General features: G+C 46.7%; 1 protein-coding gene across 15 annotated transcripts in view; it reads right to left on the bottom strand.

Annotated features, from left to right (window-relative positions):
- Nucleotides 1-24330, bottom strand: part of LOC138675902 (synaptotagmin-1) — a 1081934-nt gene that overhangs the window by 560063 nt on the left and 497541 nt on the right. Inside the window, exon 1 of one of the 15 annotated variants that reach the window (XM_069764528.1) lies at nucleotides 1469-1537. The exons of the other annotated variants lie outside the window; for them this stretch is intronic. The gene's annotated coding sequence lies outside the window, so the exon portion shown is untranslated. Of the gene's footprint in view, nucleotides 1-1468; nucleotides 1538-24330 lie in introns of those variants that run through there. 15 annotated transcript variants of the gene reach the window in all.

A 24330-nucleotide genomic window follows, 5' to 3' on the forward strand; every position in this document is an offset into this window, starting at 1 on the left:
GCACAGTTTTGAGAATAGGACCCGTTCTTCTTATAGGGAATTCCACTTTGTATGACCGAGGCAAAGTCAAGTGTCATCTATTTATCATAAAAGTAGATGAATACAACAAAAGGTAATAACCCTAATATACTGTAGACGTAGATAAAGATAACATAGGATCCAGCAGTAGTGATGGGCAAACCCCCCGATGTTCGGGATCAGTGGGTTCGCCCGAGTTTTTCTGTAAAGTTCGAGTTCGAGACCGGAGATGACGCGAACTTGCACCCCAACCTCGAACTTTGACTTTACAGATATGTGATGGGGCAGGGCGGCTGTACAAGAATGCCTAAAATTAATACTAAACATTATAATGATACTTACCTGTCCAGCGATGCATCCTCCTGTCCCGCTTTGTCACGGCTGCATCTGCTTCTGGGGCCACTCATTACCTTCCACCGGTATTCACTGCACTCAGCAGTCTTCTGCTTTTTCCGGCAGGAAAGGTAATGAGCGGCCCCGGAAGCAGATGCAGCCAGGAGACAGTGGGACGGGAGCCCTGGACCCGAACTGGACCCGAACTGTAACATGGGTTTCCTAAGGAAACCCACGTATGGGACCTTGTGACTGAACACTATGTGTTCGGTACGGTCCCGATCTTTACAGTTTGAGTTCACCCATACCTATCCAGCAGCAATAATAGGTAATGGTATGTAGCACAGAGCATGCTCACAACATACTTTTTTAATACTGTTTAGTAGGGTTGAGCGACCTTTACTTTTTTAGGGTCGAGTCAGGTTTCGTGAAACCCGACTATCTCTAAAGTCGATTCGAGTGAAATCGGCCGATTATGGCGAAAAGTCGGGGATCGACCGAAACAGGAAACCCAATGCAAAGTCAATGGGATTTTTTTTTTTTTTCCTCTCTCTCTCTCTCCCCCCCCCCCTCCACAGGGATTGGGTCGGAAACCCGAATTTGCCAAAAGTCGGCGACTTTTGAAAATGAACGATCCGTTTCGCTCAACCCTACTGTTTAGAACTACTGTAGTATAACAAATCAAGCAAAACTGCCAATCTCATAATCATGTAAATATATCTTAAGCAAGTATGGTTCGGCATCTAAAGATGATGTTCTTTATACTATCTGTGGTGCCAAATAAAGTAAATAGGAAATAATCAGAGGTTTTTTTTGTTAAGTTTGATTTATCGAAATTTTTAATTATATAAAAGCGACATTATAAGCTGATGATTTACATTTAAAAGAAAGGATCAAGAAAATCCATTACACCTGGTGGTTCATGTCATCACTATGAACAATATGGATGAATAGAACAAAAACCCTTTCAAAGATATATGACAGCAGAAGTGCAATGAGTTTATAGGTCAAGGGCACAACTGAAGTGCCATGTCATAGAAACTCATTTGCACCTTCGCCTTATACAATTGAGCTTCATCTGCATATTATATTGTCAAATACTTCAAGGTCAGTGTACCTTTAAAAAGCTGTTGAAGGTTTGTTCTAATTAAATTGGTTAATTTCTTCTCAGAGGCTTTCAAGAAATATCTTTCACTTTACATATTTTATGTTGCAGCAGCATAACATCCAAATTACCCTTGAGTAATCTGTCAAGAAAAGTGATTAGTGAATTGTTATGGTGTAAAAGATGCCAATGATTAAAAACTGTAAAATGAATAGTTCCAGAAAAGAGAATAATTTAATGACAAACGTGGTTAGAGACTGTTACTTACTCATATGGAATTTTTACTATTAAAAATGTTTTTATTATCGAAAATAATTCAGGAAAAATGGCTCTTGGACCTGAGCACTGTCAATCAGAGCAATTATTAGGATCCTTATTAGAGATCAGTAGATCGATCTTCAGAGGATTGAGCGGGCTGATGAATTCAGGCATGACAGCTATCATATAATTTCATCTAGCCCAATCCAGTGAGGACTATTACTGCCATTAAAAGGAATGTGGATCGACCATGCAGCTCCATTTTAGGCTTTTTCCAGCCTAATAGGATAGGAGGATAGAGCATGCAGCTCATTCCAAATAGGGATAAAAAAAAACCCTCAGCATGATTGTGGTGTATTACTTCAATGCTGAATCACATTGAAAATGGGAGTGGAAGTCAGTCTGGGAAAAATAATCCAAAGATTCGAGTGAAACAGTAAAGTGATGCAACCACTAAGTAACTTAGTATGACTGTGAATTGATTGATCTGAGTTATACTGCAGTAATAGCACCTTAATAGATGTATTTTTCATACTTCATACAGTGCAAATAAGTAGGGCAGTATTAAACCCTTCAGTGCTAATTCTGCTACTAAAACAAAATCCTGAAGCCAAGGCTTGTGTGTCACAGAAAGTGCACCCCTGAATTGTAGGACAAGCAAGCCATGTATCTCCATAATCTAGACATCTAAACACAGCTGTCTACTGCACTGAGTGCATTTGAAAAGGGTATTTTAGTTCTTTTGCACACTTGCTTGTTGTATTGGTCCAATATTAGATCCTCACACAACACCCAAATACTGTTAATGATTACAGCTTGTTACCATCCTTTTTCCCCTTGACATATAGGATAAGGTCACTTGGACATTAATAAGGCTGTATTTATTTTAAAAAGTTCAAAAGGTGTTCAATACAGTCCTATGAAAACTCAGATTTTTATGCAAATACTGTATTTTCTGGTCAATTAGTGGCTTTTTAGTTTTGAAATATGTGGCAAACAAATTCTAATACATTTTTTGGGGTAAATTTTGTGAAGCTGACTTACAAAAGATCTTCCCGACTCTAGTCATAATTAGTTAGAAAATTTGCATCTGAGCTGATTCATGGGACTGTACTCTACTGTACTGTATTTAATTTTATAACTAAAACGGTAACTAAATGTTTGTAAAAATTGCTTTCATTTATTTTTTGGCATTTTAACTCTGAGCAGGTCACGTGTGGCCAGGACCTGAGATTCTCGCTAATCACTCAAAAAAACAATGAGAAGTGTTCGGCTAAGAAGACAGGAACGCACAGCTTGTGTTTGGGCGTGAACATAGATTCATTCAAAAGAAAGCACAGACTATAAAAAGCATAGACTATGGTTTCCATTGATTTCGGAATTTGATCTGTGTCCATGAGCAAACAGGAGCTGTGTGTTCTTGTCTTCCGAACTGCACACTTCTAAAGGGGTTTTTGAGTTGATTGGTAGCAGTCTCAGGACCTGGAGCCCCACCAACATACTGGCAAATATAGACTACACATTCTATTGAATCCATGTTTCACTTTCTGTGCCTCCTCAAGCAGGAGCTGTTTACCCCTACTTCCTGAGCTATATGTTTCTCATAGATTTTGAAAGAGATTGGTGGGGACAATTAAAGAGATAAAAAGTATTTACATTTGTTTTGCAAAGTTTAGTTAATCTTTAAAGAATAATGAGATTTTCTCCTCTTCTCATAATAAAAAAAGATATAAAAATGTCTATATAAATGCTAGTCCCATTAGATTAATTCATCAACGATTAAAACAATTGTACAATATTAATATTAGCTAATCTAAAGATGAATCAAACCTCGTATTTATTGTATACTAGATGGTGGCCCGATTCTAACGCATCGGGTATTCTAGAATATGCATGTCCACGTAGTATATTGGACCGCCACGTAGTATATTGCCCAGCCACATAGTATATTGCCCAACCACGTAGTATATTGCCTAGCCACGTAGTATATTGCCCAGCTACGTAGTATATTGCCCAGCTACATAGTATATTGCCCAGTGACGTAGTATATTGCCCAGCCACATAGTATATTGCCCAGCCACATAGTATATTGCCCAGCCACGTAGTATATTTCCCAGCTACGTAGTATATTGCCCAGCTACATAGTATATTGCCCAATGACATAGTATATTGCCCAGCCACATAGTATATTGCCCAGTCACGTAGTATATTGCCCAGTCACGTAGCATATTGCCCAGTCACGTAGTATATTGCCCAGTCACATAGTATATTGCCCAGTGACGTAGTATATTGCCCAGCCACATAGTATATTACACAGCGACGTAGTATAAAGTACAGAGCCACGTAGTATACAGCACAGAGCCACATAGTATACAGCACAGACACGTAGCATATTGCCCAGCTATGTAGTATATTGCCCAGCCATGTATGTAACAGGTTAAAAAATAAAAAATTAAACATATACTCACCTTCCGAGGGCCCCTTGTAGTCCTGTCGCCTGTGTGCAGTGCACGCGGCAGCTTCCGGTCCCAGGGTTGGTATGAGCGCAGGACCTATGATGACATCACGGTCACATGACCGTGACGTCATGGCAGGTCCTTCTCACATAACATCCTTAGCACCGGAACCTGCCGCTTGCACTACCGTGCCACGTCGGAGGGCGAGAATAACCTTTTTTTTTTATTATTCTTATTTGTAACATTAGATCTTTTTACTATTGATGCTGCATATGCAGCATCAATAGTAAAAAGTTGGTCACACAGGGTTAATAGCTGCGCAACCGGAGGGCGTTACACCACACTCCGGTAACGCTGGCATTAACCCTGTGTGAGGGCTGACTGGATGACTGGAGGGGAGTATGGAGCGGGCACTGACTGCGGGGAGGAAAGAGCGGCCATATTGCCGCTGGACTGTGGCCGTTGCTGATTGGTCGTGGCAATGGTCATGGGCGTTTTGCCACGACCAATCAGCGACTTGGATTCCATGACAGACAGAGGCCGCGACCAATGAATATCCGTGACAGACAGACAGAAAGACAGAAGGACAGACAGAAAGATGGAAGTGACCCTTAGACAATTATATAGTAGATATTACTCTGCTTCCAAGCAAAGGTATACAGAAGGTTTTTTATGACTGAAACAAAATAATTCAGAAAAAAAACAACTGTGGCATGATCTGACTCCATATGGGACGTAGATCCTTTATTTATGCTAATATTACTGTACTTTATGAAAAGTTGTACTGTGCATCGCATTTAGGGACCATTTATTCATGTGGTTCAATACTGATATCTATTTGCTATATATTATCTTTTACACTAGCAGAACTATTTTTGGCTACGTGCAGATTGTGATATGTGCTGAGATTACCACTTTGGATACTATTTTTTCATACATTCTGCTTGTTACATTTGTTGTGTTTCAATTGTCATTGCTAGGGTTGAGCGAAACGGGTCGTTCATTTTCAAAAGTCGCCGACTTTTGGCAAAGTCGGGTTTCATGAAACCCGATCCGACCCCTGTGCGGGGTCGGCCATGCGGTACGCGACTTTCGCGCCAAAGTCGCGTTTCAATGACGCGAAAAGCGCCATTTCTCAGCCAATGAAGGTAAACGCAGAGTGTGGGCAGCGTGATGACATAGGTCCTGGTCCCCACCATCTTAGAGAAGGGCATTGCAGTGATTGGCTTGCTGTCTGCGGCGTCACAGGGGCTATAAAGGGGCGTTCCCGCCGACCGCCATGTTACTGCTGCTGATCTGAGCTTAGGGAGAGGTTGCTGCCGCTTCGTCAGAAGCAGGGATAGCGTTAGGCAGGGTCCATTAACCACCAAACCGCTTGTGCTGTAGCGATTTCCACTGCCCAACACCACCTTCGGTGTGCAGGGACAGTGGAAGCTACATTTTTTTTTTTTTCCCCTCAGCGCTGTAGCTCATTGGGCTGCCCTAGAAGGCTCCCTGATAGCTGCATTGCTGTGTGTACGCCGCTGTGCAAACCAACTGCTTTTTTCAAAGCACAAATCCTCTTGTTCCTTCCTTTCTGCACAGCTATCTTTTTTGTTTGTCCACACTTTTTATTTAATTTGTGCATCAGTCCACTCCTTATTGCTGCCTGCCATACCTGGCTGAGATTACTGCAGGGAGATAGTAATTGAAGGACAGTTCCTGTTTTTTTTTTTGTTTTTTTTGTGGGAGATTAAGATTGACATTTCTGCTAGAGTGCCATCCCTGTGTGTGCCATCTCTCACTCAGTGGGCCATAGAAAGCCTATTTATTTTTTTGCTTGATTTGGGTTATAAAATCTACCTGAAAAAATCACTACATCAATCAGTGGGAGAAAAATATTGGCCTCAGGGCTTGTGTGCCACTCTTGACTCCTGTGGGTGCCATCTCTCAGTCAGTGGGCCATAGAAAGCCTATTTATTTTTTTGCTTGATTTGGGTTATAAAATCTACCTGAAAAAATCACTACATCAATCAGTGGGAGAAAAATATTGGCCTCAGGGCTTGTGTGCCACTCCTGACTCCTGTGTGCATCATCACTCACTCAGTGGGCCATAGAAAGCCCTTTTTTTTTTTTTTTGCTTTATTTGGGTTCTAAATTCTACCTGAAAAAATCAATAAATCAATCAGTGGGAGATTAATATTGGCCTTTGGGCTTGTGTGCCAGTCCTAAGCGTGCCATCTCTCTCTCTCAGATAGTGTGTTAGGACTGGCGGAACGCACCAAGACAGGTGACGAAGATGCGTTCGCAGTCCGGGGTCCACCGTGCAGGTGAGAACCTGCTGCTAGCAATTTGCAGACTCTATAGCGGTACACTAAAGTAAACACGCGTGGGTTAAACCTCACCCAGCGTGAGGAAAGCGATCCTGTTAATTCACAGGACCGCAATACCGCACTAGAGAGCGAGCAAGTGGCCAGCGGACTTAACCCCAGAAGGGATTGAAGCCCGATTAGGCCCTTGCTGGCACAACACCGCAACTGGGTGTGTAGAGAACCTTCAGAAATATAAGCGCACAAGTGCGCGAGCGATGCCGCACTAACGGACGCCACTAACCACCCAGACTTGGGTATGGAAAGCGCAAGGCAGGCGCACGGCGCCGTACTGGCAGGCACAGCTACAGGACGCTGTGATGTGTGTTTAGTGTAGTAGGCTAAGTCGGGCGCTAGATAGCAGCCGTACACCTTCCGCGAACAGACATTCAATAGGGAAGGGGTAACCAAGAACGACTTGCACTCACACATACACACATATCAATTGTAAGACAATACTAGCGCATGGCCGTGCGGTCATGCGCAGTTTATATAGCTGCAGCACAGGAAATGGCTACAGAACTTTTGCCCTTCTAGGACCTGCCAAGAGGACCAATGGAATGTGCCGCAGAGCCTGAGCACATGACCCTCGATCTCCAACGGGAGATCTTGCCCTGGGCATGCTCAGTGTGTGCAGATAAGGACTTAGTCCCAGAGAAGTCCGCTCGCTGCTGACCAGAATAGGCTTCAAAGGCAGAAGCTGGAGAAGCAGCAATAACTCTTCTCACAGAGTCAGACTGAGCGAGACGCTGGGATCGACGTCCCTGCTGAGCAGACTCCACTGCGGCTGGAGGGGAATGGGAGACCGCAGCGGAGACGGATCGAGATTCCCCCTGTGCAGCAGAGGAAACTCGACTCCTAACATTACCCCCCCTCCTAGGGCCCCCCCCTCCTTGGGCCTCGCTACGCTCGAAGGCAGCAATGAGCTGTGGGGCCCGAATGTTTTCAGCAGGCTCCCAAGACCTGTCCTCTGGACCATAACCCTTCCAATCCACCAAATAAAACTTTTTGCCGCGTACCACCTTGCACCCTAAAATAGCGTTCACCTCGTAATCGTCCGTAGACGAACCCGATGTCCCGGCAGATGACTCGGAAAACCGGGACATGTATACGGGTTTCAAGAGGGACACATGAAAGGTGTCGGTGATACCCAAGCGTGGAGGAAGAGCCAGGCGGTAGACCACGGGATTAACCTGCTCGAGGACCTTGAATGGGCCCAAGTAGCGAGGAGCAAACTTAGTGGACTCAACTCGCAGCCTGATGTTACGGGCGGAGAGCCACACCAAGTCGCCAGGAGCAAAGGCCGGGGCAGGGCGCCGATGTGCATCGGCGGAGGACCTCATTCTCTCCTTCGAGGCCCGAATGGCATCCTGAGTGCGGTCCCAAATGTCCCGTGCCTCCACTGCCCAGTCTGCCACCCTGGAGTCAGCAGAGGACACGGGCATAGGCACAGGAACCCGCGGATGCTGGCCGTAATTAAGGAGGAAAGGAGTCTGACCGGTGGAATCGGCTACAGCGTTATTAAGGGCGAACTCTGCCCATGGTAATAAAGATGCCCAGTCATCCTGCCTGGCAGAAACAAAATGTCGCAGATATGTGACCAGAGTCTGATTGGCCCTCTCTACCAACCCATTCGTCTCGGGATGATATGCGGAAGAGAGATTTAACTCAATGCTGAGAAGACGACAAAGCTCTCTCCAGAACCGAGACGCAAACTGGGGACCCCGGTCACTGACAATTTTGTCTGGCATGCCGTGTAGGCGGAAGATGTGTCTTATGAACAACGCTGCCAAGGCCCGTGCAGAAGGTAACCGTGGGAGCGGCACCAAGTGCACCATTTTCGAGAAATGATCGGTAATTACCCAAATGACGGTACAGCCGCGAGACTTGGGCAAACCCACTACAAAGTCCATCCCGACCATCTCCCAGGGCCTGTCTGCCACCGGCAAGGGATAGAGTAACCCAGACGGCCGTTGTCGAGGAGACTTATTTTTGGCGCATGAGACACACGCCAGAACGTAATCCCTGACATCTCGCAGCATATGCGGCCACCAGTACGTCCTCGCCAGCAGCTCAGATGTCCTTTTAGTCCCAAAGTGTCCACCCACCCTGGAGGAATGAGCCCAAGAGAGAACCTCCGGTCGCAAATTTATGGGCACAAAAGTCTTGCCTGGAGGCACAGACTCAAGCGACACCGGAGCCACGGTTCTCAAGCTCTCAGAAGGAACAATAAGCCGAGGCTCTCCTTCCTCCTCCTCAGATGACACAACAGAGCGAGAAAGAGCATCAGCTCGAATGTTCTTCTCCCCAGCGACATAATGGAGGGTGAAGTGGAATCGGGAGAAGAATAAGGACCATCTGGCCTGGCGAGAATTTAGCCTCTGGGCTGTTTGCAAATATAGCAAATTTTTATGGTCTGTAAATACTTGAAAGGGAAAACGAGCCCCCTCCAAGAGATGTCTCCACTCAGAGAAAGCCAATTTCATCGCTAGCAACTCCCTGTCCCCGATGGAATAATTCCTCTCCGCTGGTGTGAAGGTCTTGGAGAAGAAAAAGCACGGATGCTTCCGACCTTGAGCATCCTTCTGGAAGAGGACTGCTCCAGCACCAACGGAAGAGGCATCCACCTCCATTATAAACGGCTTATCGACATCGGGACGATGTAGGATGGGAGCGCTAGCAAAATGAGACTTAGTAGAAGAAAAGGCCCTGGAGACCTCTTCAGACCACACTTTGGGATTTGCTCCCTTCTTGGTGAGGGCTACCAAGGGAGCTACCAAAGTTGAGAAATGGGGGATGAACTGGCGGTAATAATTAATGAACCCCATAAAGCGCTGCACCGCTTTAAGTGAATGGGGTTCTTGCCAGTCCATCACAGCCTGTAGTTTGGCAGGATCCATAGCCAATCCTTGGGCAGAGATGATATAGCCCAAGAAAGGTAAAGACTCCTGCTCAAACACACACTTCTCCAACTTTGCGTAAAGAGAGTTTGCCCGTAAGAGGTCGAAGACTCTGCCAACATCTCTCCGGTGGGAGTCAATATCTGGAGAGAAGATGAGAATATCATCCAGATAGACTACGACCGAGGTGGAAAGCATATCCCGGAAGATGTCATTGACAAAGTCTTGGAAAACGGCTGGGGCATTACAGAGCCCGAAGGGCATCACCAGATACTCATAATGCCCATCTCTGGTGTTAAACGCCGTCTTCCATTCGTCCCCCTCACGAATGCGAATCAGGTTATAAGCTCCCCGCAGGTCTAATTTGGTAAATACCTTAGCTCCCCGTAGCCTATCAAAAAGCTCAGAAATCAGGGGCAGCGGGTACTTATTTTTAACGGTGATGGCGTTAAGACCCCTGTAGTCTATGCAAGGACGCAACTCTCCATTCTTCTTCTGTACGAAGAAGAACCCTGCCCCAGCTGGTGACACTGACTTCCTAATAAATCCTCTTGCCAAATTCTCCTGGATGTATTGGGACATAGCCTCCGTTTCCGGGAGAGAGAGGGGATAGACACGTCCCCGAGGAGGTTCTGCTCCAGGCAAGAGATCTATAGGACAGTCATAGGGACGGTGAGGCGGAAGGGTCTCCGCGGCTTTTTTGGAAAAGACGTCTGCATAAGACCAATAGTGTTTGGGGAGAGTAGAGAGATCTGCGGGTATCTCAGTGGTGGAAACCTGAACGCACTCTTTCACACATCTGCCCTTACAGGATTCACTCCAACCCAATATCCTCCCAGAGGTCCACTCAATATGTGGGGAGTGGAAACGAAGCCAGGGCATTCCCAGCAGAATCTCATCCATTCCCTCGGGAAGGACAAGAAGGGAAATAGTCTCCTGGTGGGATGGGAACATGGCTAACGTGAAAGGGACAGTCTGATGTGTGATCTGTAATGGAAGTGTCGACCCATTCACCACTCTCACGGTTACTGGTTTGGCTAGCATAGCCAGAGGTATTGCGTGGCGCTGAGCAAAAGCAGAAGACATAAAATTTCCCTCTGCTCCTGAATCCACACAAAGCTCTACTGTAAGAGTGGATATGCCTAACAGGATTGTCCCTTTAAAGGACAATTTTGAGGAAAATGCCGCGGTGTCCAGTGAACCTCCTCCAATGGACACTAGACGCGATCGTTTTCCCGACCGCCGTGGACATTTATTAGCGAAATGTCCCGGTTGCTGGCAATTTTTACATAGCACAGGTACTCGAGCGGTCTGAGACCTAGATCCCGCTCGAGAAACCTCCATGGCCTCATGGGAGTCGGACGCCATAACAGGAGATTCTAGAGGTTTGGCAAAGATGGGAGCCAGCCGAAACCTCTGCCTACACTGGGTCCGCTCCAACCTCCGCTCGTTAAAACGGAGATCGATGCGGGTAGCTATAGTAATAAGCTCCTCCAGTGTGGCGGGAATCTCCCTGGTGGCCAAGGCGTCCTTCACATGATCTGCCAGTCCTTTCCAGAACACCGGAATAAGGACTTTATCCGGCCATTCCAGCTCAGAAGCTAGAGTCCGGAATAGGATGGCAAACTGGCTGACCATGGACGAAGCCTGAGTAATTGCCAACAATTGGAGCGCGGTATCGTGGGTGACACGAGGTCCCAGAAAGACCTGCCTCAGAGCGTCCAGGAAGATAGGAGCACTCTGCACCACACGATCACCACGTTCCCAAAGCGGCGTTGCCCACTCCAACGCCCTGCCCGACAAGAGAGATATAATGAATCCCACTTTCGCCCGTTCCGTAGGAAAACGTGCAGCCAGCAGCTCGAGATGTATGGAGCACTGGCTCACGAATCCCCGACATGGCTTACTGTCACCAGCAAACTTGTCTGGAAGCGGGAGACGGGATATGGTCGGAGCAGGGGTGGCAGCGGACAAACTGGCTGCAGCTGCACTTGCAGCCTGAACAGCGACAGCAGTAACGTCCACAGCTGAGGTTGTGCGCTCGAGAGCCGCCAACCTACCCTCCAGCTGCTGGATGTACTGCTGTAGACGCTGACCGTCTGCCATTTACTAGCCAGACCCTGGCGCTAGTATTATGTTAGGACTGGCGGAACGCACCAAGACAGGTGACGAAGATGCGTTCGCAGTCCGGGGTCCACCGTGCAGGTGAGAACCTGCTGCTAGCAATTTGCAGACTCTATAGCGGTACACTAAAGTAAACACGCGTGGGTTAAACCTCACCCAGCGTGAGGAAAGCGATCCTGTTAATTCACAGGACCGCAATACCGCACTAGAGAGCGAGCAAGTGGCCAGCGGACTTAACCCCAGAAGGGATTGAAGCCCGATTAGGCCCTTGCTGGCACAACACCGCAACTGGGTGTGTAGAGAACCTTCAGAAATATAAGCGCACAAGTGCGCGAGCGATGCCGCACTAACGGACGCCACTAACCACCCAGACTTGGGTATGGAAAGCGCAAGGCAGGCGCACGGCGCCGTACTGGCAGGCACAGCTACAGGACGCTGTGATGTGTGTTTAGTGTAGTAGGCTAAGTCGGGCGCTAGATAGCAGCCGTACACCTTCCGCGAACAGACATTCAATAGGGAAGGGGTAACCAAGAACGACTTGCACTCACACATACACACATATCAATTGTAAGACAATACTAGCGCATGGCCGTGCGGTCATGCGCAGTTTATATAGCTGCAGCACAGGAAATGGCTACAGAACTTTTGCCCTTCTAGGACCTGCCAAGAGGACCAATGGAATGTGCCGCAGAGCCTGAGCACATGACCTTCGATCTCCAACGGGAGATCTTGCCCTGGGCATGCTCAGTGTGTGCAGATAAGGACTTAGTCCCAGAGAAGTCCGCTCGCTGCTGACCAGAATAGGCTTCAAAGGCAGAAGCTGGAGAAGCAGCAATAACTCTTCTCACAGAGTCAGACTGAGCGAGACGCTGGGATCGACGTCCCTGCTGAGCAGACTCCACTGCGGCTGGAGGGGAATGGGAGACCGCAGCGGAGACGGATCGAGATTCCCCCTGTGCAGCAGAGGAAACTCGACTCCTAACATAGTGGGCCATAGAAAGCCTATTTATTATTTTTTTTATTGGGTTTATAAATTTTCCCTGGAACAAAAAAAAAAAAGTGGGAGATTAATATTGGCCTCTGGGCTTGTGTGCCAGTCCTGAGCGTGCCAACTCTCTCACAAATAGTGGGCCATAGAAAGCCTATTTATTTATTTTTTTTTTGGTTTTATAAATTCTCCCTGAAAAAAAAAAAGGGAGATTAATATTGGCCTTTGGGCTTGTGTGCCAGTCCTAAGCGTGCCATCTCTCTCTCTCAGATAGTGGGCCATAGAAAGCCTATTTATTATTTTTTTTATTGGGTTTATAAATTTTCCCTGGAACAAAAAAAAAAAAGTGGGAGATTAATATTGGCCTCTGGGCTTGTGTGCCAGTCCTGAGCGTGCCATCTCTCTCACAAATAGTGGGCCATAGAAAGCCTATTTATGTTTTTGGTTGATTTGGGTTCTAAATTCTACCTGAAAAAATCAATAAATCAATCAGTGGGAGATAAATATTGGCCTCTGGGCTTGTGTGCCACTCCTGACTCCTGTGTGCGTCATCTCTCACTCAGTGGGCCATAGAAAGCCTTTTTTTGTTTTATTTGTTTTCTAAATTCTCCCTGAAAAAATCATTTTATTTTATTTGGTTTCTAAATTCTTCCTGAAAAAATCATTTTATTCTATTATTTTTTTTTCCTAAAGTCTCCCTGAAAAAAAAAAAAAAAAAATCAGTGGGAGATTAATATTGCCCTTTCTGCTTGTGTGCCAGTCTTGACTCCTGGGTGTGCCATCTCTCTCTCTCTCTCCAATTGTGGGCCATAGAAAGCCTATTATTTTTTTTAGCTTGATTTGGGTTCCAAAATCTACCTGAAAAAATCACTACATCAATCAGTGGGAGATAAATATTGGCCTCTGGGCTTGTGTGCCACTCCTGACTCCTGTGTGCGTCATCTCTCACTCAGTGTGCCATAGAAAGCCTTTTTTTGTTTTATTTGTTTTCTAAATTCTCCCTGAAAAAAATCATTTTATTTTATTTGGTTTCTAAATTCTTCCTGAAAAAATCATTTTATTCTATTATTTTTTTTTCCTAAAGTCTCCCTGAAAAAAAACAAAAAAACAAATCAGTGGGAGATTAATATTGCCCTTTCTGCTTGTGTGCCAGTCTTGACTCCTGGGTGTGCCATCTCTCTCTCTCTCTCTCCAATTGTGGGCCATAGAAAGCCTATTATTTTTTTAGCTTGATTTGGGTTCCAAAATCTACCTGAAAAAATCACTACATCAATCAGTGGGAGATAAATATTGGCCTCTGGGCTTGTGTGCCACTCCTGACTCCTGTGTGCGTCATCTCTCACTCAGTGGGCCATAGAAAGCCTTTTTTTGTTTTATTTGTTTTCTAAATTCTCCCTGAAAAAATCATTTTATTTTATTTGGTTTCTAAATCCTTCCTGAAAAAAATCATTGTATTCTATTATTTTTTTTTCCTAAAGTCTCCCTGAAAAAAAAAAAAAAAAAAATCAGTGGGAGATTAATATTGCCCTTTCTGCTTGTGTGCCAGTCTTGACTCCTGGGTGTGCCATCTCTCTCTCTCTCTCCAATTGTGGGCCATAGAAAGCCTAATATTTTTTTAGCTTGATTTGGGTTCCAAAATCTACCTGAAAAAATCACTACATCAATCAGTGGGAGATAAATATTGGCCTCTGGGCTTGTGTGCCACTCCTGACTCCTGTGTGCGTCATCTCTCACTCAGTGGGCCATAGAAAGCCTTTTTTTGTTTTATTTGTTTTCTAAATTCTCCCTGAAAAAAATCATTTTATTTTATTTGGTTTCTAAATTCTTCCTGAAAAAAATCATTTTATTCTATTATTTTTTTTTCCTAAAGTCTCCCTGAAAAACAAACAAAAAACAAATCAGTGGGAGATTAATATTGCCCTTTCTGCTTGTGTGCCAGTCTTGACTCCTGGGTGTGCCATCTCTCTCTCTCTCTCCAATTGTGGGCCATAGAAAGCCTATTATTTTTTTAGCTTGATTTGGGTTCCAAAATCTACCTGAAAAAATCACTACATCAATCAGTGGGAGATAAATATTGGCCTCTGGGCTTGTGTGCCACTCCTGACTCCTGTGTGCGTCATCTCTCACTCAGTGGGCCATAGAAAGCCTTTTTTTGTTTTATTTGTTTTCTAAATTCTCCCTGAAAAAATCATTTTATTTTATTTGGTTTCTAAATTCTTCCTGAAAAAAATCATTGTATTCTATTATTTTTTTTTCCTAAAGTCTCCCTGAAAAAAAAAAAAAAAAAAAAAATCAGTGGGAGATTAATATTGCCCTTTCTGCTTGTGTGCCAGTCTTGACTCCTGGGTGTGCCATCTCTCTCTCTCTCTCCAATTGTGGGCCATAGAAAGCCTAATATTTTTTTAGCTTGATTTGGGTTCCAAAATCCACCTGAAAAAATCACTACATCAATCAGTGGGAGATAAATATTGGCCTCTGGGCTTGTGTGCCACTCCTGACTCCTGTGTGCGTCATCTCTCACTCAGTGGGCCATAGAAAGCCTTTTTTTGTTTTATTTGTTTTCTAAATTCTCCCTGAAAAAAATCATTTTATTTTATTTGGTTTCTAAATTCTTCCTGAAAAAAATCATTTTATTCTATTATTTTTTTTTCCTAAAGTCTCCCTGAAAAAAATAAAAATAAAAAATCAGTGGGAGATTAATATTTACATTTGTGCTTCAGTGACAGTCCAGCGTGTGTGGCATCTCTCTCATTTGTTGCCACCAACAACAGAGTGTGTAACATTGTGCCTGATTTTCGTTGTGGTCTCACTCACCTGTAAAGGGGTAGCTAAATCATACTGAAGTTATAGCTCACCGTGTAAGTTGTGTGACAGCAACAAATACCGTTAGTTTGTTTACGTTTTTAAAACAATGAGGAAGTCTGGTGGAAGAGGTCGTGGCCGGGGGCGTTCATTGTCAGCTGGTAATGAGGGTAGTGGTAGTGGTGGAGCATCAGCTGGTCGTGGTAAAAAAAATATTGCACCTAAGTCTGGAGCTGTGGAGCCAGGTTCGTCGTCTGGCTACACAAGGCCTCGAACGCTCCCTTTTCTGGGAGTAGGAAAACCGCTTTTAAAGCCGGAGCAGCAAGAGCAAGTTTTGGCTTATCTTGCTGACTCAGCCTCTAGCTCTTTTGCCTCCTCTCGTGAAACTGGTAAATGTCAAAGCAGCGCGTCGTTAGTGGATGTTCACGGTCAGGGACAAGTCGCTTCCTTGTCCTCTTCAGCAAAAACAACAACAGAGAAGAATGCAGCAGGCGACACAACGGGTTACTCCATGGAGCTCTTTACACATACCGTCCCTGGCTTAGAAAGTGAAGCAGTTAACAGTCCATGCCCATTACAAGTTGAATCTGACATGGAGTGCACTGATGCACAGCCACAGCCAGACTACTATGCTGGTCCTTTGACTCAGACCACAACATTGCCCTCGCAGGGTAATGATCAAGAATCAGACCCTGATGAGACTATGTTGCCCCATCACGAACGCTATACCACCGACCGACACGGTGACACAGACGAAGTTGCACACGAGCTACAAGAAGAGGTAATAGATGACCCAGTTCTTGACCCCGATTGGCAGCCAATGGGGGAACAGGGTGCAGGCGGCAGCAGTTCTGAAGCGGAGGAGGAGGGGCCGCAGCAGGCATCAATATCGCAACAGGTTCCATCTGCCGGGCCCGTATCTTGCCCAAAACGCGTGGCAAAGCCAAAACCTGTTGGAGGAAAGCGTGGCCATCCGGTTAAAGCTCAGTCTGCAATGCCTGAAAAGGTATCCGATACTAGAAAGAGTGCAGTCTGGCATTTTTTTAAACAACATCCAATTGATCAGCGCAAAGTCATCTGTCAAAAATGTTCAACTACCTTAAGCAGAGGACAGAATCTGAAAAGTCTCAATACAAGTTGCATGCATAGACATTTAACCACCATGCATTTGCAAGCCTGGACTAACTACCAAACGTCCCTTAAGGTTGTAGCACCCTCGGCCAATGAAGCTAGTCAGCAACGCAACATCCCTTCCGGCAGTGTAGGGCCACCATTTTCCGCACCACCTGCAGTATCTGTGCAGGTTTCTTTGCCAGGCCAAAGCCGTCAGGGTCAGGGAATCACCAGTTTCGTAGTAGGAAACACTGCATCTAGGGCACCGGTGGCAACAATACCATCTCCCACCGTCTCTCAGTCTGCCATGTCCACCGGCACCCCCGCTAGTTCCACGATCTCCAGCTCTCCAGTCCAGCTCACCCTACATGAGACTATGGTTAGAAAAAGGAAGTACTTAGCCTCGCATCCGCGTACACAGGGTTTGAACGCCCACATAGCTAGACTAATCTCGTTAGAGATGATGCCCTACCGGTTAGTTGAAAGCGAAGCTTTCAAAGCCCTGATGGACTACGCTGTACCACGCTACGAGCTACCCAGTCGACACTTTTTTTCCAGAAAAGCCATCCCAGCCCTCCACCAGCATGTTAAAGAGCGCATCGTCCATGCACTCAGGCAATCTGTGAGCACAAAGGTGCACCTGACAACAGATGCATGGACCAGTAGGCATGGCCAGGGACGTTACGTGTCCATCACGGCACACTGGGTGAATGTTGTGGATGCAGGGTCCACAGGGGACAGCAAGTTTGGGACAGTTCTGCCTAGCCCACGGTCTAGGAAACAGTTGGCTGTAGCCGTTCGCACCCCCTCTTCCTCCTCTTCGTCCTCCTGCAGAAGCGAGAGCTCGTCCACAGACCGCAGTCGCACAACCACTCCATCCGCAGCTGCCACTGTTGCACACCAGGTCTCCCATTATGGGGCAGCTACTGGCAAACGTCAGCAGGCTGTATTGGCTATGAAGTGTTTGGGCGACAACAGACACACCGCGGAAGTTCTGTCCGAGTTCTTGCAGAAAGAAACGCAGTCGTGGCTGGGCACTGTAGATCTTGAGGCAGGCAAGGTAGTGAGTGATAACGGAAGGAATTTCATGGCTGCCATCTCCCTTTCCCAACTGAAACACATTCCTTGCCTGGCTCACACCTTAAACCTGGTGGTGCAGTGCTTCCTGAAAAGTTATCCGGGGTTATCCGACCTGCTCCTCAAAGTGCGTGGACTTTGCTCACATATCCGCCGTTCGCCCGTACACTCCAGCCGTATGCAGACCTATCAGCGTTCTTTGAACCTTCCCCAGCATCGCCTAATCATAGACGTTGCAACAAGGTGGAACTCAACACTGCACATGCTTCAGAGACTGTGCGAACAGAGGCGGGCTGTTATGTTTTTGTGGGAGGATACACATACACGGGCAGGCAGTAGGATGGCAGACATGGAGTTGTCAGGTGTGCAGTGGTCGAAGATTCAAGACATGTGTCAAGTCCTTCAGTGTTTTGAGGAATGCACACGGCTGGTTAGTGCAGACAACGCCATAATAAGCATGAGCATCCCCCTAATGCGTCTGCTGATGCAAAGTTTGACGCACATAAAGGATCAGGTCTGCAACTGAGGAAGAGGAAAGCCTTGATGACAGTCAGCCATTGTCTGGCCAGGGCAGTGTACAGGACGAGTTAGCGGGCGAAGAGGAGGAGGAGGACGAGGAGGATGATGGGGATGATTATATTTTTAATGAGGAAGCTTTTCCGGGGCCACTGGAAATTGGTGGCGCGGCAAGGCCGGGTTCTGGTTTTTGGAGGGACACAAGTGACGTGGATTTGCCTGAAACTGTCCCTCAACCAAGCACAACCGCAGATTTGAGAACTGGAACTTTGGCCCACATGGCGGATTATGCCTTACGTATCCTCAAAAGGGACACACGCATAACTAAAATGATGAACGATGACGATTACTGGTTGGCCTGCCTCCTTGATCCTCGCTATAAAGGCAAATTGCAAAATATAATGCCACATGAGAGCTTGGAACTAATATTAGCAACCAAACAATCAACTCTTGTTGACCGTTTGCTTCTGGCATTCCCTGCACACAGCGCCCGTGATCGTTCTCACACGAGCTGCAGGGGCCAGCAGACCAGAGGAGATAGAGGGGCAGAAATCAGAAGTGGCGTTGGCCAGAGGGGTTTTCTGACCAGGTTGTGGAGTGATTTTGCTATGACCGCAGACAGGACAGGTACTGCAGCATCAATTCAAAGTGACAGGAGACAACATTTGTCCAGTATGGTTACAAACTATTTTTCATCCCTTATCGATGTTCTCCCTCAACCGTCATTCCCATTTGATTACTGGGCATCCAAATTAGACACCTGGCCAGAATTGGCAGAATATGCATTGCAGGAGCTTGCTTGCCCGGCAGCTAGTGTCCTATCAGAAAGAGTATTCAGTGCTGCAGGTTCAATACTAACAGAAAAAAGGACTCGTCTGGCTACCCAAAATGTAGATGATCTAACCTTCATTAAAATGAACCACAACTAGATTTCGAAATCTTTTGCCCCACCTTGCCCGGCTGACACCTAGCTTTCCTATGAAAAGGTCTTGCCTGTGGACTATTCTGAATGCCTTTTCCAATCTCGTAATTTTCTGCACCTGATTGTCCAGCATACAACATGTTTACACCTCACTAAATGGCCAAATTCCCCCCCGGGGCCGTGGTATCGACACTTGGCGACAGCACCCGTGAGAGTGCTGTTTGTCTGAAGAGGTGGGTGTGCCCGCTTTTGGTCGACGGCACTGCCACTGGGTCCCTCCTAGTACAATAAAGTGTCTCTGGCGGTGGTGGTACGCACCCAACGTCAGACACACCGTTGTAATATGAGGGTCCCTGGGCCTGTACCGCCGGCCACAAGACAGTCCCCCCCCCCAGCTCAAACAGTGCTCTACCACTTGCAAAATTATCTCACAGCTCCACCAATGTTTAGTCTATGCGCTGACATCCTTTCAATGCCTGCCACTGACAATACCATTGTATTGACATTTTTGTTATGTTAGGCCTTCGAAGCCTGTCTGCGGTCACTCCTTCCACTATGCCTCCACTGACCACACCACTGCTGCCCGTGTACCCCTGGAACCAATTTAAAATTGCCTACAGCCAGCCCAATTTTTTTATTTTAGGCCTTCGAGGCCTGTCTGCGGTCACTCCTTCCACTAGGCCTCCACTGACCACACCACTGCTGCCCGTGTACCCCTGGAACCAATTTAAAATTGCCTACAGCCAGCCCAATTTTTTTATTTTAGGCCTTCGATGCCTGTCTGCGGTCCATTCTTTCTACTACTACTACACTGACCAGGCCACTGCTGCCCGTGTACCCCTGGAACCAATTTAAAATTGCCTACAGCCATGTGTTATTATTTTAGGCCTTCAATGCCTGTCTGCGGTCACTCCTTACAATATGACTCCACTGACCACACCACTGCTGCCCGTGTACCACTGGAACCAATTTAAAATTGCCTACAGCCAGCCCAATTTTTTTATTTTAGGCCTTCGATGCCTGTCTGCGGTCCGTTCTTTCTACTACTACTACACTGACCAGGCCACTGCTGCCCGTGTACCCCTGGAACCAATTTAAAATTGCCTACAGCCAGCCCAATTTTTTTATTTTAGGCCTTCGAGGCCTGTCTGCGGTCACTCCTTCCACTAGGCCTCCACTGACCACACCACTGCTGCCCGTGTACCCCTGGAACCAATTTAAAATTGCCTACAGCCATGTGTTATTATTTTAGGCCTTCGATGCCTGTCTGCGGTCACTCCTTCCACTAGGCCTCCACTGACCACACCACTGCTGCCCGTGTACCCCTGGAACCAATTTAAAATTGCCTACAGCCAGCCCAATTTTTTTATTTTAGGCCTTCGATGCCTGTCTGCGGTCCATTCTTTCTACTACTACTACACTGACCAGGCCACTGCTGCCCGTGTACCCCTGGAACCAATTTAAAATTGCCTACAGCCATGTGTTATTATTTTAGGCCTTCGATGCCTGTCTGCGGTCACTCCTTACAATATGCCTCCACTGACCACACCACTGCTGCCCGTGTACCCCTGGAACCAATTTAAAATTGCCTACAGCCAGCCCAATTTTTTTATTTTAGGCCTTCGATGCCTGTCTGCGGTCCGTTCTTTCTACTACTACTACACTGACCAGGCCACTGCTGCCCATGTTTCCCTGGAACCAATTTAAAATTGCCAACTGCAATGTGTTATTATTGTTAGGCCTTCGATGCCTGTCTGCGGTCACTTCTTCCACTAGGCCTCCACTGACCACACCACTGCTGCCCGTATACCCCTGGAACCAATTTTAAATTGCCTACAGCCAGCCCAATTTTTTTATTTTAGGCCTTCGATGCCTGTCTGCGGTCCGTTCTTTCTACTACTACTACACTGACCAGGCCACTGCTGCCCGTGTTCCCCTGGAACCAATTTAAAATTGCCAACAGCAATGTGTTATTATGTTAGGCCTTCGATGCCTGTTTGCGGTCACTTTTTCCAATAGTTCTCCACTGACCAGACCAATGCTGGCCGTGTACCCCTGGAACCCAGCTGAAAGTGCATGTAGCCTCCTTTTTTTCTTTGTTTTATATTTAGAAAGCCCAGATGAACTACGCTGTGCAACGGTTCAAGCTACCCAGTCAACATTTCTTTTGCGAGAAAAGCCATCCCAGCCCTCCACCGGCATGAAAAAGTCTGCATTGTCATAGCACTCAGGCAATCAAACAGTAGAAAGGTGCACCTCAAAGAGACACATGGACCAGTAGGCATGTCCACAAAAAGTTACGTGTCCATTACGGCGCACTGGGTTAATGTGTTGGATGCATGGTCCACAGGGGACAGCCTACAAAGTCTGTCTGCAGTCCCTAATTCCAATTTTCCTCCGATGACCACACCACTGCTGCCCGTGTACCCCTGGAACCAATTTTACAGTGTCTACAGCCTAATTTTGTTATGTTAGGCCTACTACGCCTGTCTGCGGTCCCTCCTTCCAATACTCGTCCACTGACCACACCACTGCTGCCCGTGGACCCCTGGAACCTATTTTTAATTGCATTGAGCATCCTTTTTTTAATAGTAGGCGTACAAAGTCTGTCTGCGGTCCACTATTGAAATTGTCCTCCACTGCCCAGAGCACTGCTGCTTGTGTACCCCTGTAACTTTTTTAAGCTGCAGTGAGCCACATTTTTGGGTTAAGTCCTACTACCTGTGTCTGTCTGCGCCACTCAATTCAGCTGTGTTCCTTTGAAAAAAGCTGAGCGTCAATAGTCTTGTTTTCAGCCTCTAGGAATTTTAAAACTGCATTGGGGGTACAACTTTGGTAGGGCCTACTAACAGTGTCTGCCTCCCCAAGGTGTGCCCCAGGTTTCCTCGCCATTGCTTCGATCTTAATGCTCTCGTTTAGTAGTTGTTGGAAACTACACTGCATTAGGCCTACAAATTGGGTATGGGGTGTAGAGAGATGGTGTGTTCCACTCCAAGGTGTTCTCCAGGTTACCTTTCCTGAGCTCCGATCTTCCGGCTCTCGTTTAGTAGTTCTTGGAAACTACACTGCATTAGGCCTACAAATTGGGTATGGGGTGTAGAGAGATGGTGTGTTCCACTCCAAGGTGTTCTCCAGGTTGCCTTTCCTGAGCTCCGATCTTCCGGCTCTCGTTTAGTAGTTCTTGGAAACTACACTGCATTAGGCCTACAAATTGGGTATGGGGTGTAGAGAGATGGTGTGTTCCACTCCAAGGTGTTCCCCAGGTTTCCTCGCCAATGCTTCGATCTTCATGCTCTCGTTTAGTAGTTGTTGGAAACTACGCTGCATTAGGCCTACAAATTGGGTATGGGGTGTAGAGAGATGGTGTGTTCCACTCCAAGGTGTTCTCCAGGTTGCCTTTCCTGAGCTTCGATCTTCCGGCTCTCGTTTATTAGTTCTTGGAAACTACACTGCATTAGGCCTACAAATTGGGTATGGGGTGTAGAGAGATGGTGTGTTCCACTCCAAGGTGTTCTCCAGGTTGCCTTTCCTGAGCTTCGATCTTCCGGCTCTCGTTTAGTAGTTCTTGGAAACTACAATGCATTAGGCCTACAAATTGGGTATGGGGTGTAGAGAGATGGTGTGTTCCACTCCAAGGTGTTCTCCAGGTTACCTTTCCTGAGCTTCAATCTTCTGGCTCTCGTTTAGTAGTTCTTGGAAACTACACTGCATTAGGCCTACAAATTGGGTATGGGGTGTAGAGAGATGGTGTGTTCCACTCCAAGGTGTTCTCCAGGTTGCCTTTCCTGAGCTTCGATCTTCCGGCTCTCGTTTAGTAGTTCTTGGAAACTACACTGCATTAGGCCTACAAATTGGGTATGGGGTGTAGAGAGATGGTGTGTTCCACTCCAAGGTGTTCTCCAGGTTGCCTTTCCTGAGCTTCGATCTTCCGACTCTCGTTTAGTAGTTGTTGGAAACTACGCTACATTAGGCCTACAAATTGGGTATGGGGTGTAGAGAGATGGTGTGTTCCACTCCAAGGTGTTCCCCAGGTTTCCTCGCCAATGCTTCGATCTTCATGCTCTCGTTTAGTAGTTGTTGGAAACTACGCTGCATTAGGCCTACAAATTGGGTATGGGGTGTAGAGAGATGGTGTGTTCCACTCCAAGGTGTTCTCCAGGTTGCCTTTCCTGAGCTTCGATCTTCCGGCTCTCGTTTAGTAGTTCTTGGAAACTACACTGCATTAGGCCTACAAATTGGGTATGGGGTGTAGAGAGATGGTGTGTTCCACTCCAAGGTGTTCTCCAGGTTGCCTTTCCTGAACTTCTATCTTCAGGCTCTCATTAAATTGTGGTTAAACGGAACAACTGCATTTGGCGTACTAGCTGGTTTGGGGCCTACTATCGGTGTCTGCCACTCCTTGCTGTTCTCCTGGTTTCCTGTCCTGAAATTCCATTTTCAGGCTCTCGTTAAGTAGTTGTTAATGTTAGACTGCATTTGGCCTACTAGTTGGGTTGGGGCCTACTATCGGTGTCTGCCACTCCTTGCTGTTCTCCTCCACTGAACAAAGCTGTGCCGCCTGTTTACTACGGTTGCCAATTTTGAACTGCATTTCGACTACTTACTGATTTGGGCCTACTCTCTGTGTCAGCCTCTCATTCCAGTTGTTCTCCACTGCAATGCCCCCTGGTTAGTCCTGTGTTACCAATTTTGAACTGCATTTAGCCAACTTTATTCTTTGGGCCTATATCTGTGTTTCCTCCTCATCCTGCCCATTGCCCAGCCAGTGATAGATGAGTCTGCTGGTACATTGACCCATAATGCAAAATTCCCCATGCACGCTACACAGCAAGATTGTGACCCTGCTGAAAGTCAGGTTCCTCTTCCCGCATACCATACCACCTTACACGGGGACAAAGAGGAAGATGCAGATGAAAGTGCAGGTTCCTTCATCAGGTGGGGGGAGGAATACTAGTTGGTGACGTCACTGGCACAGGGCCTCTCATAGTACGCAAAAGTGTTGCTGCCGGTGGGAGGCGCCCCCGCCGTGCAAACACACTGCTGTACTTTGAGGGGCCCTGTGCCAGTGCCAATGCCAACGAGTGGGCCCCCCCTGCTTGCTCAGGATCACAGCACTTGCAAAGTTTAAATACTTACCTCTCCCTGCTCCACTGCCGTGACGTGGTCCAGATTTACTGGGCCCACTAATTACTTGAACCAGCCCTACCCCCCACAACTTTAGCCAAATGACCCCCAATTTCAAATGCCTTCCAATTATTATAAGGTAAATTACGATTGACAAGCTTCTTTAACAAGAATGGATGTTTTTGCCATTAAAATGGGCAGTGTAGGTGTTTTCCTGGCCTCCACTCACTGCCGACTATGCTCCCC

The sequence above is a fragment of the Ranitomeya imitator genome, chromosome 4 (genome assembly GCF_032444005.1).
Source record: "Ranitomeya imitator isolate aRanImi1 chromosome 4, aRanImi1.pri, whole genome shotgun sequence".
In the NCBI taxonomy this organism is placed as follows: Eukaryota; Metazoa; Chordata; class Amphibia; order Anura; family Dendrobatidae; genus Ranitomeya; species Ranitomeya imitator.